This window comes from Dryobates pubescens, chromosome 16 (genome assembly GCF_014839835.1).
Source record: "Dryobates pubescens isolate bDryPub1 chromosome 16, bDryPub1.pri, whole genome shotgun sequence".
Lineage (NCBI taxonomy): Eukaryota > Metazoa > Chordata > Aves > Piciformes > Picidae > Dryobates > Dryobates pubescens.
In genome coordinates, this window is record NC_071627.1 from 18698680 (window position 1) to 18710642 (window position 11963).

The window sequence follows — 11963 nt, forward strand, 5'->3', positions numbered from 1 at the left end:
CAGGTTCACTCCTCTGTGCCCTGAAGACAGAGGCTTTCTTTTTGACAATGCCTGTTTATTTTATTGATGGCTGTTCTACTTGTCAGTACCCTGCAAGTCCAAGGTCAGAGGTGTGGTGACTTCTCTCCTTGGTGCATTTTTGAGTGCTGCAGAACTGGGTGATTTTGCCAGGGAATGTCTGGTGCTGATGTGGAGACTCTGGCCAGGGAAATTCCATCTGTTTTCATAAAAGAACTTATGATCCAGTTGATAAACCGCTCAGCAAATGTGTTCTGTATTGGTATTGATTATTCTCTTGTAAACAGTCTTGTAGAGATAAAGGTAGCTTGCAACACTTGGTGAGCTCTCTACCACTTGGAGTGTATTAAACAGTACTAAGAGAGTGTATCTGCCTCACATGTGAACTTGAAGATGGCCACCCTGATTAAAGGGGTAAGATGTGAAAGAGAAACAATTTATGTGCATAAGAAACCAACCCAAATTAAAAGGGGAGAAAAAAACCCAAACCAACAAACATTTTTAGTGTGTATTACAAGTAATTAGACACAATTTTTCCCACTGGTTGCTGTTTCCTGGAGGCTCATAATCCACATCCTTAAATAAATCTAGTAGCTGAAACTCTCTTGGCTAATACAAGAGCCAGAGACCAGATGATCTGCAGAACTGTGCAGCAACAGATGTGAAAAACCCAGGACTACAATGTGAATAAATGGCTCAATTCCTTGTCACTTTTACACTCTAAATTCCTTAATTGGATAAAAATGATTAATTGAATAGGTATCTGGTATTTAGAAATGAAATGATATGCAGTTTCTTAATTGACCACAGTCTGAGTTTTCTTTAAATTGTTTGCTTCTAGCTTTGGAGGGAAACAAAAAAAAGAAAAAAAGCCATCTGGAATGCAGAAGGATTAAGTTTTATTTATTTTCCTTGCTAAGAGCCACATTGTGCAATTTGAAAGAAAATGTCCTTGAAAGATGGGTTCCTTTGTAAACTGTTTCAGGCCTTGCTTCTTTTCCAATGGAAATTAATTTCTCAAAGGCCCTCTGTGCTAGAAAGTGCATGTGTGTGTTGGTAAGTAAAGCAAAATGAAAAGTTATAACCTGCTAAGATGCATCTCGGGTTTAGGATGAAAATCTTTGCATTCATGTGGTTGAGTTTTGGGTCTAGCTCCATGATCTGGCCATTCTGCTTGCAAAAAGGCTTGTAATGATCTCCATTGGCCCAGGCGGTGGGAAACAGTGGGACACCCTCAGATCCAGCTGTTGAATACTACTAGAATCCTTCATTATACTTTCATGAGCTTAAATATTAACCTTAAGTACTGGGGAGGACACAACCCAGTGTGGCAGCTCCTTGTTGAGCTCAAGGGGTGCAGTTAGGGTCTCTGGTTTGTGCCTGCTCCCATGCCCAGCTGTAATACCTGGATGTGAGGTTTGACTCAAGTGGTTGGAGGCACTGTCACAAAAACTGGGCCTTCACAGCCATCTCTCACCAGATTGAGTTGCATTTAAGATGGGATTGGTGACTTCTAGGTCCCCATTATTATTATTTTTTTCTAAAGATGTGAAGCTGGACAAAAGAATTAAAGCAAACTTATCGGATCACTTTTTTCCCTTGGTATGGACAAGGAATACTAAACTGAGTTCTGAAAACTGTTTGACCCTAGAAGCAGGTACTAGGTCAGGGTGTTTTGTTGCTGGTGGGGGCTGCTGATATCATCTCAGGCTTGTCCTTATCCCCAGATAGAAATGTTGTGCTTGTAAAGTTCCATTAGCTGAGTCTGTCTGTGCACTGATGGATCTTGCATTGTCCCATTTGGTTTCAGACACAAGCAGGCTCCAAACCTGTTTGTGCTCTGCTTTTATGGGAGGAGCAGTAGGTTCATGCTCCTCTGATGTTGCTTGCTATCAGAGTATGGTATCAAACTTTTCCCTAGGCAGAGAACCAGCACTAAACCCGTGCTTCACTCCTGAGGATCCAACCCTTAGAGGCAAGTCCTTCAAACGTTCAGACCCTTGTGTAAACATCTGAGTGAAATTAAGCCCCGTGCCCAACGGGTCTCCAAACTACCCCACAGCCCGGAGTCCCTTTCCAGAGGGTTCACTTCTCTCTTTTTCAGTGACAATAGGATGAAGAGGACGGAGTCAGGAGGAAGAGGGAACCGGGGAGGGGAGAAGCCGCGGGTGCCTGCAGCGGCCACGGCGGGGCAGTGCCGCTCCGTGCAGCGGGGCCGGCGGCGGGCGGGGCGGGCGAGCGGCTCCGCGGGCTGCCTGTCACTGGGGGGGCTGCGAGTTTAAATAGTACCCGAGGAGTTTTACAGGGGGGGAAAAAGCACAAAACAAAACTATAAAAATAATTCCACGTTTCACTTCACCAACTAAATCCAGAGCTGCCTCCCAGCGTGTTTCCCGCCATGCTGATGCCTCACTAACGGTAACGTCTGCAAAGTTTGCTGGGGAAAACAGGATTTACACTTAGAGGGGACCAGGAGGCTGCTGTGACACAGCTAGAAAGACTTTATCCCCTCCCTTTCTTAAAAACCAGGCAGAAAATCCGAGTCCATTTCTCTGTGACAAAGCAAATAGGTGCCATGAAGCAATTCCTTGCTTTGCAGCTTCCCAAAGATGAAGATTTACTTGATAGAAATATTTGATTTGGATCGGGATCTCTGCTCAAATATAGCCCAAGGGTATTCTGAGAATTGCTTGGATTCTAGTGAAATCCCACTGGGTGCCAATCAGCACCGTCCAGCTTCAATTATGGGTTTAGATATTTTGTTTTCTTCCCTTTGCCCCGGGTTTTGAAGCTGAGCTATGCAAACACAGGCCATTGTCAGACACTCCAATGGGAGACCACTTCAGCTCCCTGAATACAATATCTTTTGCCTTCTTGCATAAATATTTTACTTGCTAATTTGCTGATCTCGTTTAACACAGATGTGACATTTATCATTTGAATTTAAACTTGTTAAAATTGACAATTTTCTTGGCCACCCATGTTAATAATTTAAAGGGAAAGCTCATTATTAAATTATTATGGGTAATTATTCTGTAACTAGTGTGGAAACTGTCATTTCTGCAGCCTTAAAAGACCCTAGAAGAAGCATGTGTGGATCAATATGGATCAGATCCCAGAAAGTGCTCAGGAACAGAGTCTTCTGTAGAAAATGTTATGTAGCTGGGGAAAAATATTAGAATTAGGAGGCAATTCTCTATACTTGCAACCCCAAAGCCTGGAAGATTGCTGAAGCAAAGTGGTGTAACTGGAGGGTCACAACTGCCTTTTAAACTCTGGGTTTTGATTCGTTCTGAAGGTGTGTTTGGGAACCTGTTGGTATGGGATTTGGGTGAGTGCACCTTGCTGGGCTCAACAAGGGCTATGTTATAAGATGATTACTTTGTGTATGCTGGCTATTTGTGCCAGACCCAAATTACAGCACCCCACTGCCTTTTGCATGGCAATTAGCTTTTTGTTTAGCACTTTCCTAGCATGTCTGAGACTCCTGGAATAATGGGGGAAAAAAATTCTCTTTTGCTTTAATTTTTTTATTTTTCACATGGAAGGTATTGAGTCAAAAAAAATGTGACTACCCCAGATACCAAGGTATGAAGGCTTATTCTGGCACAGAGCGAAGCATGAGCTTCACTGTTTGCAGAGTCTGTGGCCTGAGAAGATTGCACCATGCACAAAGTGCGCACCAGCATACCTGGAGCAGGATCAGGGCTGCTAGTAGCAGTTTGTGTCATTCCTTGGTGACACTGATACTTTTTCCTTTGCAAGATGGTGTCAGGTGGTGGTTAATGCTCCAGGTTCCTCTGAGGCAGTAAGTTTGTTTCCTCTGAGAAACGGTACTTGTGTGATTAATCAAATTTGAATTTCTAGAGATCGAAACCAAATGCAAGCATGAGGGATCGTTTCTGTGCACCCTGAAAAAAAAGGTGACTGTCAGTCCTGTTTTCATTTGTCAGAGAAGACACTTGTTGGAGTGGTGTTTGCAGGCTGCAGTTTGGGATCTCTGACTCCAGCACTCCCACCTAGCATGCATTGTACCTGCTGAAATGGTATGCAGAACCAGACTGAGCCCCAGGCCTTGAGGATCTCCAGTGGTCAGGTAAATGCTGCTGATTTCAGTGAGTCAGTGCCAAGTTTTACTGGGCAGAAACAACCCTGCTTTGGTCTTGTAAACAGCACAGAGGAGCCTTTCCTGCCTGCAGCACCAGACTTTCCATCCCTGGTGAGTGTTCATGCTGCAGTTGGTGCTCAGATGTTTTTGCAGGTATGGTGTGGCTCTGCACACCAGTCCCTGGCTCCAGCAGCAGCCTCTGTCACTTACACAGAAGCACTTGGCAGAAGCATGTTCCATTTTGGCAGCGACGTAGTCAACATAGACATAATTCCCTTTAAAAGAATGTTTTGAGGTGCAAGGTGTGTTACCAAGGTAAGTGATGCCAATACATCCCCTCCAGCAATCCCCAGTTTCACAGCATCCAGGCAGCAGTCTTCACAGCTGGATTTGGCCCATGGCAAAAACGTGGAGAAGACAGAGATAAAGCCAAACCCCTCCCCACTCCCACCAGGTGGCCCTCATGCCTTTTAAATTTTACTCTAAACGGCTGCTATATGCTCTGCAAGAACTTGGTGAGTTTACAAGGGGTGCAAATCTTTCCCATCACTTTATTTTGGGAGCATGTAGTGTGGACTCTCGGATGGTGCCAGTGCTCGCAGCAGACACACCCCTGCCTTTCTTGGTGGTCTACCTCTTTTCCTGGGGCTCTGGGTTGGTTCTTGAAGGAGAGACACTGAAGGAGTTCAGGAGGGCGCAGCTGCTATGTTGGACCTTGCATACCTGTGTTACAGACTATGCCTAGAGGGTGCACTTGGCCTGGTGCTAATTTGGAGGCAGGCTGGGCTCTGAAGGGGCACGTGGCTGCTGTTTCTTACTCGGAGAACAGCCCTTGGTCTCTCTGCCTGTCAGCAGTTGGCACATTCTGCCAGTGTTGCTCTATGCTTTTTGAAAGGAAGGGACAGTTTGGGTGGTACTGAATTAGGCAATCAGTTATTTTCCTGTTGATCTAAAAAAAAAAAAAAAAAAAAAAAAGGAAGGACATTTACTAACTCCTTACCCATTACCTTGACATCTGAGTTTCAATTTCCTGGTAGTGTTATAATATTGAGAAATTCAAATAAAACTTTTCAGCTTGCAAAACTGTGAATTTCTGAGTTTTGGCACTAGTACAAACGAGTTCTTGATCCTGGATTTCCTAATGTTTGTATCTTCCCCCCTACGCCAGGACCATTTTCCCTTTGAGAACAATACCGGATCTGCCTCTCTCATACTGTCCTGTTACTGGAGTATTTAATGCATTAACTAGTGGACTTGTTTATGCATAGAAAGGTTCTGCCCAGACATCACTGTTCTAAGCTTTTCCATCTGCATGCCCCTATCCTGACCTTGATCTAGTGTGGAGCTGTGGAGGGCTTGTTCGTGCTCCAGCCTTGCAGGCTTTTCTATTTGGATTAGCTTTCAGGGGCTGAAGTTGTTGAAGGGTTTGTCTACTGATAAATGGATTGAGACCCATATTTTAGTATCATGTCATCAAACATTCATCAGATACTCTTGCTCATTACTGACAGAGCCAGGTTTGAACTAGTGACCCAGCAGTAAAAGGTCCCGTTAACAATTTCCTTAAACTGTCAAGTCATTGCATAATACAAATGAAATGCAATGGGATTTGTTTTTCTCCACAGGTAAAGGCAGGGAGCTTCTGCTTAGCTTTTGTTTACTGATGATTGTGTTAGCAAAACACTTGGTGCGTTGGTCTTTGTGCTCTCACGTTAGCCAGAAATCTGAGCACAAAAATAAGGGTATACCACCCAAAGGTAGCCACTCTGCACAGGGCAGTTTTGTGGTCCCAGAGTGGCACACAAACTTCACCCAGTTGTTTCCATGAGCTGGAGGGTCCTGGTGGCAAATCTCCTCACTGTGCCAGGCACAGCACACACCCCACCCTGTGCCAAGACAGATTCAGGCTGCATGTGTATTGCTCTCCATAAGCAATAAAAGCAGAGGCTGACAGGCATCTATAAAGGCTTCTTTGGCTCACATCACACTGCACTGTTCTTTTACCAGCAATCTTTGTATCCAAGTTCTTTCTCTCTCTTTCACCATTTATTTATTTATTTTTACAGAATCATTTGAAGAAATAATGTGTGAGGGGGGGAAAAAAAATTACCTCCAGCAGTCGTGTTATAATGGCTCTTGTGCTGACAGCCCTTTGGGAGCAGTGGCAGCAGCGGGGTAAGTATATATGACATCTTTGTAGTGATAAAGAAACAAATAAATGTTCCCATTAACACTCCATCAGGTCAACAGCTATTCCAGACCAACATGGTGTTAGAGGAACTGGTTTGATTCATATCATCTAAGACACGTTTCTCTTGCAACATATCTTCTGGAAGGCACATAAAACAGAGGTCCTGCTCCAACCAGGTGGAGTCATTAAAGAATCGGTGAACTTTTTACAAGTTGCTTGAAATACCCTGGCTGGAATCCAGCTCCAGTGTTGTTGCTGTGTCTGTTTAACAGTTCCTTCATCACGCCGTGACAATGACTCTGTTTCAGAGCTGGAGGAAGTAATTTTTCCATACACCATTTGTAGCACATTTTGGGAGGCTTCTGAACACTTTCTAAGCCCTGCAGTGAGATTGGTGGGCTGTGAGCCTTACCACAGCAATCTGCTCAGGCAGCATGAGCAGCATTTGTGTATCATCCATAATGAATGTGTGTGCATATGGAACAAACTCACATGCACACAGATGCCTGCTCAGATAGGCAACCCTTTCTCTGTGCGAGTCAATGTAAGTAGTGTTTGAATAGGGACTAAGGTGTCTCGGTCCCTGCACAAATGCTGAATAGTGAACAACAACTCTCAAAAGTTTTCTATTCTGGAGAGCATTTAGGGACACTTTAGCTCTGTTAAAATGCAGCCTTCAAAACAGGATAACTCAGAGTTCTTAATGACTGTAGTGCTTCCCTCCCATGTAATGGGTACTGTCTGGTTGTGTCTTTACCAGAACTTTTATTGCTTTTTTACACAGGTTGAATATTTTGGAGAAAAGATCCTGAGAAGGGACATGAGAAGTCCAGGTGTGGATATATTTGGTCTGCCTCAAGTCACATGGATTCTGGACAAAGATAAAACAAAGAAATCCCCTCTTCTGGATCACACTACTTCTGAGTCATCCAAAGCACTGGAAAGTACATATGAAAGTTGAATATCCTTTTGTATCTTAAATTTCATTGCAACCAAAGCACTTCTGTGCTGTGTTCTGGCAGAATCTCACTGGTCAAAGGTATGTCTCCAGCTCCGGGCTAAATGTCTGAGCCCAGATGATGAACTTAGTTCTGCTTCTGCTGAAATCATAAGACCTTCTGATGTTAACATGAATGCCAGAGAAAATAGGTTTCAAAATGGTCAGCACAAAAAGAACAGCCAAATTCTGAGCAATCAGGTCCTAGGCACAGAGAACATAATACTTGCCAACCCAGCAAGTTATGTATCTCTCTTATTACTCCTTTTTTTGAAGGAAGAGCCTCAGATTTTGGGGTATGGACTTGTGTACCTTTGAAGTTAAGATCCCAAGCTGCAAAGTCCTCGCAGTTTTCCTCATAGTTTATGTAAATGCTAAAAATGAGCTACAGATTCCTGAGTCACTTAAATACTTCTTATAACATTCAGTCTTGATTCAGCAAAGCATGTTCCAACTTCAGGAGATGTTTAAATCCATTCCATGTAATATGCTTGAACTCATCCTCTCTCCCATGGAAGGAGTGCATGTCTCTGCTTTCCCTCCAACATGGGAGACATATACTTACATCTCCATGAAGCCAATAGCAGTTGATTATATGTTTACATGCTCTGCTGATCTGACAATGTAAAAATCATATCAGGATTTTGTATAATAAGATAACCATAATCTGGCCAGTGGCTGCCAGGATAAACAAATATATAGAAGCCAGCCTTAAACGTATTGCAGGCTTCTGTGAGTGCTGAGTTGAATGGAAACCTGCAACTCTCCATCCATGGCACAGTGCAGTTTCCACTAGTGTACTAAAGACACAGATCTCATTTGCTCATATTGGTGAGCACAGAGGATGTTATCTCCTCATTGCCCTTTTAGCATGAGTAGGGCTGCTACAAGGGTCTGGAGATGTGTTAAGGATTGGGAGATTCTTGGAAGAGAGCTGATGGGCTTCTGTCACTAACAAGCCATATGGGCTCATGGTCCAGCCACAGCTGGAGCCGTGTTTAGCCCAGGACAGCACCAGCGCTGACAGCCAGCGACTCTGCTCCTTACCCGCGAGTGACAGCACGGTGCGAGCAGCCCCAGGCTTTGGGGAGGACCAGAGCAGCCATGGCCTACACTGCCCGCACACCTCTGCACCACCCCTGCTCAGGCTCGATTTGCCGTCCCTGTGGGGACTCGTTCGCGAACCCCATAGGACGGAGGTGACGAATGTGCGCCGGGCTGCCGGTGGGGGCTGGCGGGGATCGCCCCCTGCCCTTTACCCGAGCCCAGTGCAGCCGCTCTGCCGGCGAGAGCGGCACCACGGTATGGCCACCAGGTGGCGCCATAGCCACACGGCGCGGCGGCCCCGGCACCGCCCCCTCCCCCGCGGCAGCAGCGGAGCCGGGGCTCGGGAAAGAGGGAGTACCGGGGCGGCTCGCCTGGCACACCCCCCCATCTCTCTGGTCCATGAGAGACAAGGGGGTTAACCTCCCCTATTTCACGTCGTGCAGGGTTCGCTCCGACGTAGTTTCCTAGCTCTCTTCGTTCCCCAGCACCAGGCAGTTGCCGGCGGGGCTCCTTCTCTAGGTGATAACGGGAGAAGGCTAAGCTTGGGCGGGGTGGGGGGACGCTTATCCCCCTGTTCCGTTCTGTTCTTCTTCTAACTACTTCCTGGGAGTGAATCTGCCTGCCGATCTCTCGCTGCTGCCCGACAGATCCCTTGCCCCGGGGTCTCGCACCGGGACCCCTCTTCTCCCGTGCCTCATGAAGGCCAGATGGGCAAAAGATTCCCTCAATGCTCAGCTGCTTCGAGGAGTTACACCTGCCCCAGGGTCGGCAGCCTTTCCCTGCCCAGCGGGAGAGCCCCAGTGTCCATTCTGGGCCGGGACAACTCGTGGATCCTCAGCCCCCATCCCCAAGGGGCAGGGGGAGGCATGAGAAGGAAAGCTCCTGAGTGAAACCTGTCCATCTACATTGTCTTGCTACTGCTCCTTCATGAGAGCAGGAGCAAAAGTGGGATTCTGTCATCATTTTGCTCTGGACAAACCCTCTGTTTGGCCCCAGAGGCATCCAAACTCCCTCTTGAACGGGGCAGGCAGAGCATCATGTCCCAATCCACAGTCCTCTGAGACTTTTTCTCTTTTCCCCAGGAACAAGCTACATCAGAGGAATGGAACACCCCGTATTGCTGAACAGTATCATTACCTGCCAGAGTCAACACAGGTTTTCTCTGTGGATGGAAAGGCTTTGAATCCAAATGGGATCTTGATGGCCGTAAGAAAACAGTCATGAAAAGTGACTTTGCTGGGAAGGATACAAGCGAACTGTTCCCAAGCCCTGAAACCCCTTGCATTTGCTCTGCCAGCAGAAAGTGCAGGTACGTGCTCAGCCCCTGAGTGCTCTGCTTTCAGTTCCACCTTGAGAGAGCAAGCTGCTTTTCCCTTTCCCCCCGTCGGCACGGATCTGTTGTTCGTCTGCCTTCTTCTCAGAAGGACAGGAAGGAGCGTGGTCCCTTTGGGGGTGCCTCATCCAGCTGCAAAGGTCACGGGGGAGGGGATAGAAGGCTTTTCTCTCAGAAATTCCCATTTTCAACCACCACTTCCCTCCCCTGGGGTCTGGGCCGAGAGAAGCAGGACCTAACTGTTCCCCCCTGTGACAAGAGGGAGAAGGGACTGGAGGCAGGAGGAGGGAGTTGTTCTGGATAAACTCCAGGTCAGAGGCAAGAGGGGCCTTGGGTCCACTTGGAAACTGCCTCAGGGCAGAGAGAGGCTTTTGCCCATGGAGGAGACTCCTGTTCTGCAGGACTTCTGTCTCCATCCTCGTAGTGGTTATGTTTGTCCTCCAGAGAAAGGCCTATGTCCATAAACCCCTTGTTCAAAGACTTCTAAGGCAGTTGTTCCCCAGGAGCCCTTTTTCTTTTCTATGCAGGATGAGCAAGCCAGGGACAGCCCTTTCCTCCTCCTTTCCCTTCCACCAGCATTTGAGTCTCAGTGTTGTCATGACCGGGGATGCTGTGTCCATGTCTTGCTCCTGCATGTAAACTGCTCTTACCTGTGCTGGAAAGCTGCAGGGGATAAACTTTGGGGATAAAATCCACAGCTCAGCCCAGCCCTGTGGCTTTAATTCACATTGGGAGCAAAGCATTTACTCTCTTAGGAGCAAATCTCAGCCTGCAAATCTGTGTGTAGTTATTCTGCATTGTATATTGAGAGTATTTAACTTGGGCTTGCTGTGATGTGCCCAAGTTTCCTTCTGCAGCAGAACAGTTAAGCACTGAGTCCTGGGCAGCCCACTGAGGACTCCCCCGTGGCAGGCTGCAGAGTGTTCTCCAGCTCCATTTGCCATACTGGGGAAAGGACAAACTCTGCTTTCTGCAGCAATATGTTCTGGCCTCATAGCCAGTGTGACAGCAGCCTGCATGCAGGAGCAGCTCTGCTGCAGTCAGTGGAGTGCAGTGGTGATGGTCCAGAGACCAGACCCAGGCGGTGTGGAGAAAGTGAGTGCTAAAGGGGCTAGGAATTCCTTAAAATAAAAGCCTTGGTTTACCAGAGTTGGCTTCTGCAGGGTGGATGGAGCACAGAAGTCTCCTCACCTGCTGCCAGTGCTTTCTTTTCTCTAACTTTTTTATTCCCCCCCCCCCCCCCCAAAATCCCAACTTTCTTACCCCCTCCTTGTTTCAGCTTTGTTTTTGTTGTTGTTAGTTTCTCCTCCCCCCCCTTTTTTTTCCACACTTCTCCTGTGTGTGGGTCAAGCCAGTGGTTAACTCTTTTGTCCTTGCAGCAATTAATTAGTGGCTTTGAGGCTACCCATTTGAGACTACGCTACCAGGTGTGGCATCTCCCCAAGCCTTCAGCAGAAGCCTCTGGGAGCCTGCTTGTGTGGGGCATGGAGGCACATGTGGGTGTGTACAAAGAGGAAAGTAGTGGAGAACTTGTTACTTGTACTGTGGCAGCTCTCCCTGCCCTATGGAGGTGCCCTCAGACTGCTGCTGGGATGCTGTTCCCTTCAGCATCCAGGAAAAGCCATGGAAACAGTCCCCTGATCCCCTGAACAGATTTGAAGGGCAAAATCTGCCAACTGCTCAGTATATTGATTCAAATGCATTATTCCTCCCTGGGCAGATCCCTGCCTGGGGAAAGGAGCAATCAGTGCAGGTGCAAATAGCTTTTAATTGCAAAATGTATCTCACCATGGAGGCATTTAGACAGGATATGATACAAGTGATACAGCAGCAGCCTGAAGAAGACCAATAAGACAGAGCACTGCAGGGGCCAAACTGCTCCTATGCAATACCTATGGCATAAATATTCATGTATGTCTGTGTTCTTCCACATATCCCTGCGATATGACACAGTAGGAAATGTGAAGATTCAAATATCATCTGCAGGGAATTTGAAAACTTGCTCTCTGCATCAGTTCTTGTGTGAGAACACTGCATACTTTGGATGGGGATGTTTTGTATGTCTTGCCTATGGCCAAGGACAGGGTGCAGTTTCTCATTGCCAGTGAGGTGCTGTCAGTGGATTGTGTGCCTGCTTTAGGGACAGAGCTCTCTGTCCCAGGTTTAGGTAGCTGTGCGTTCACATCGAGTGGCATACAGGTTGCTGGAAGAGGCTTGGACTGCCTTAGGGTGCCTGTGGAGCTGTGTGTCAGTGCTTACAGCATGTTGT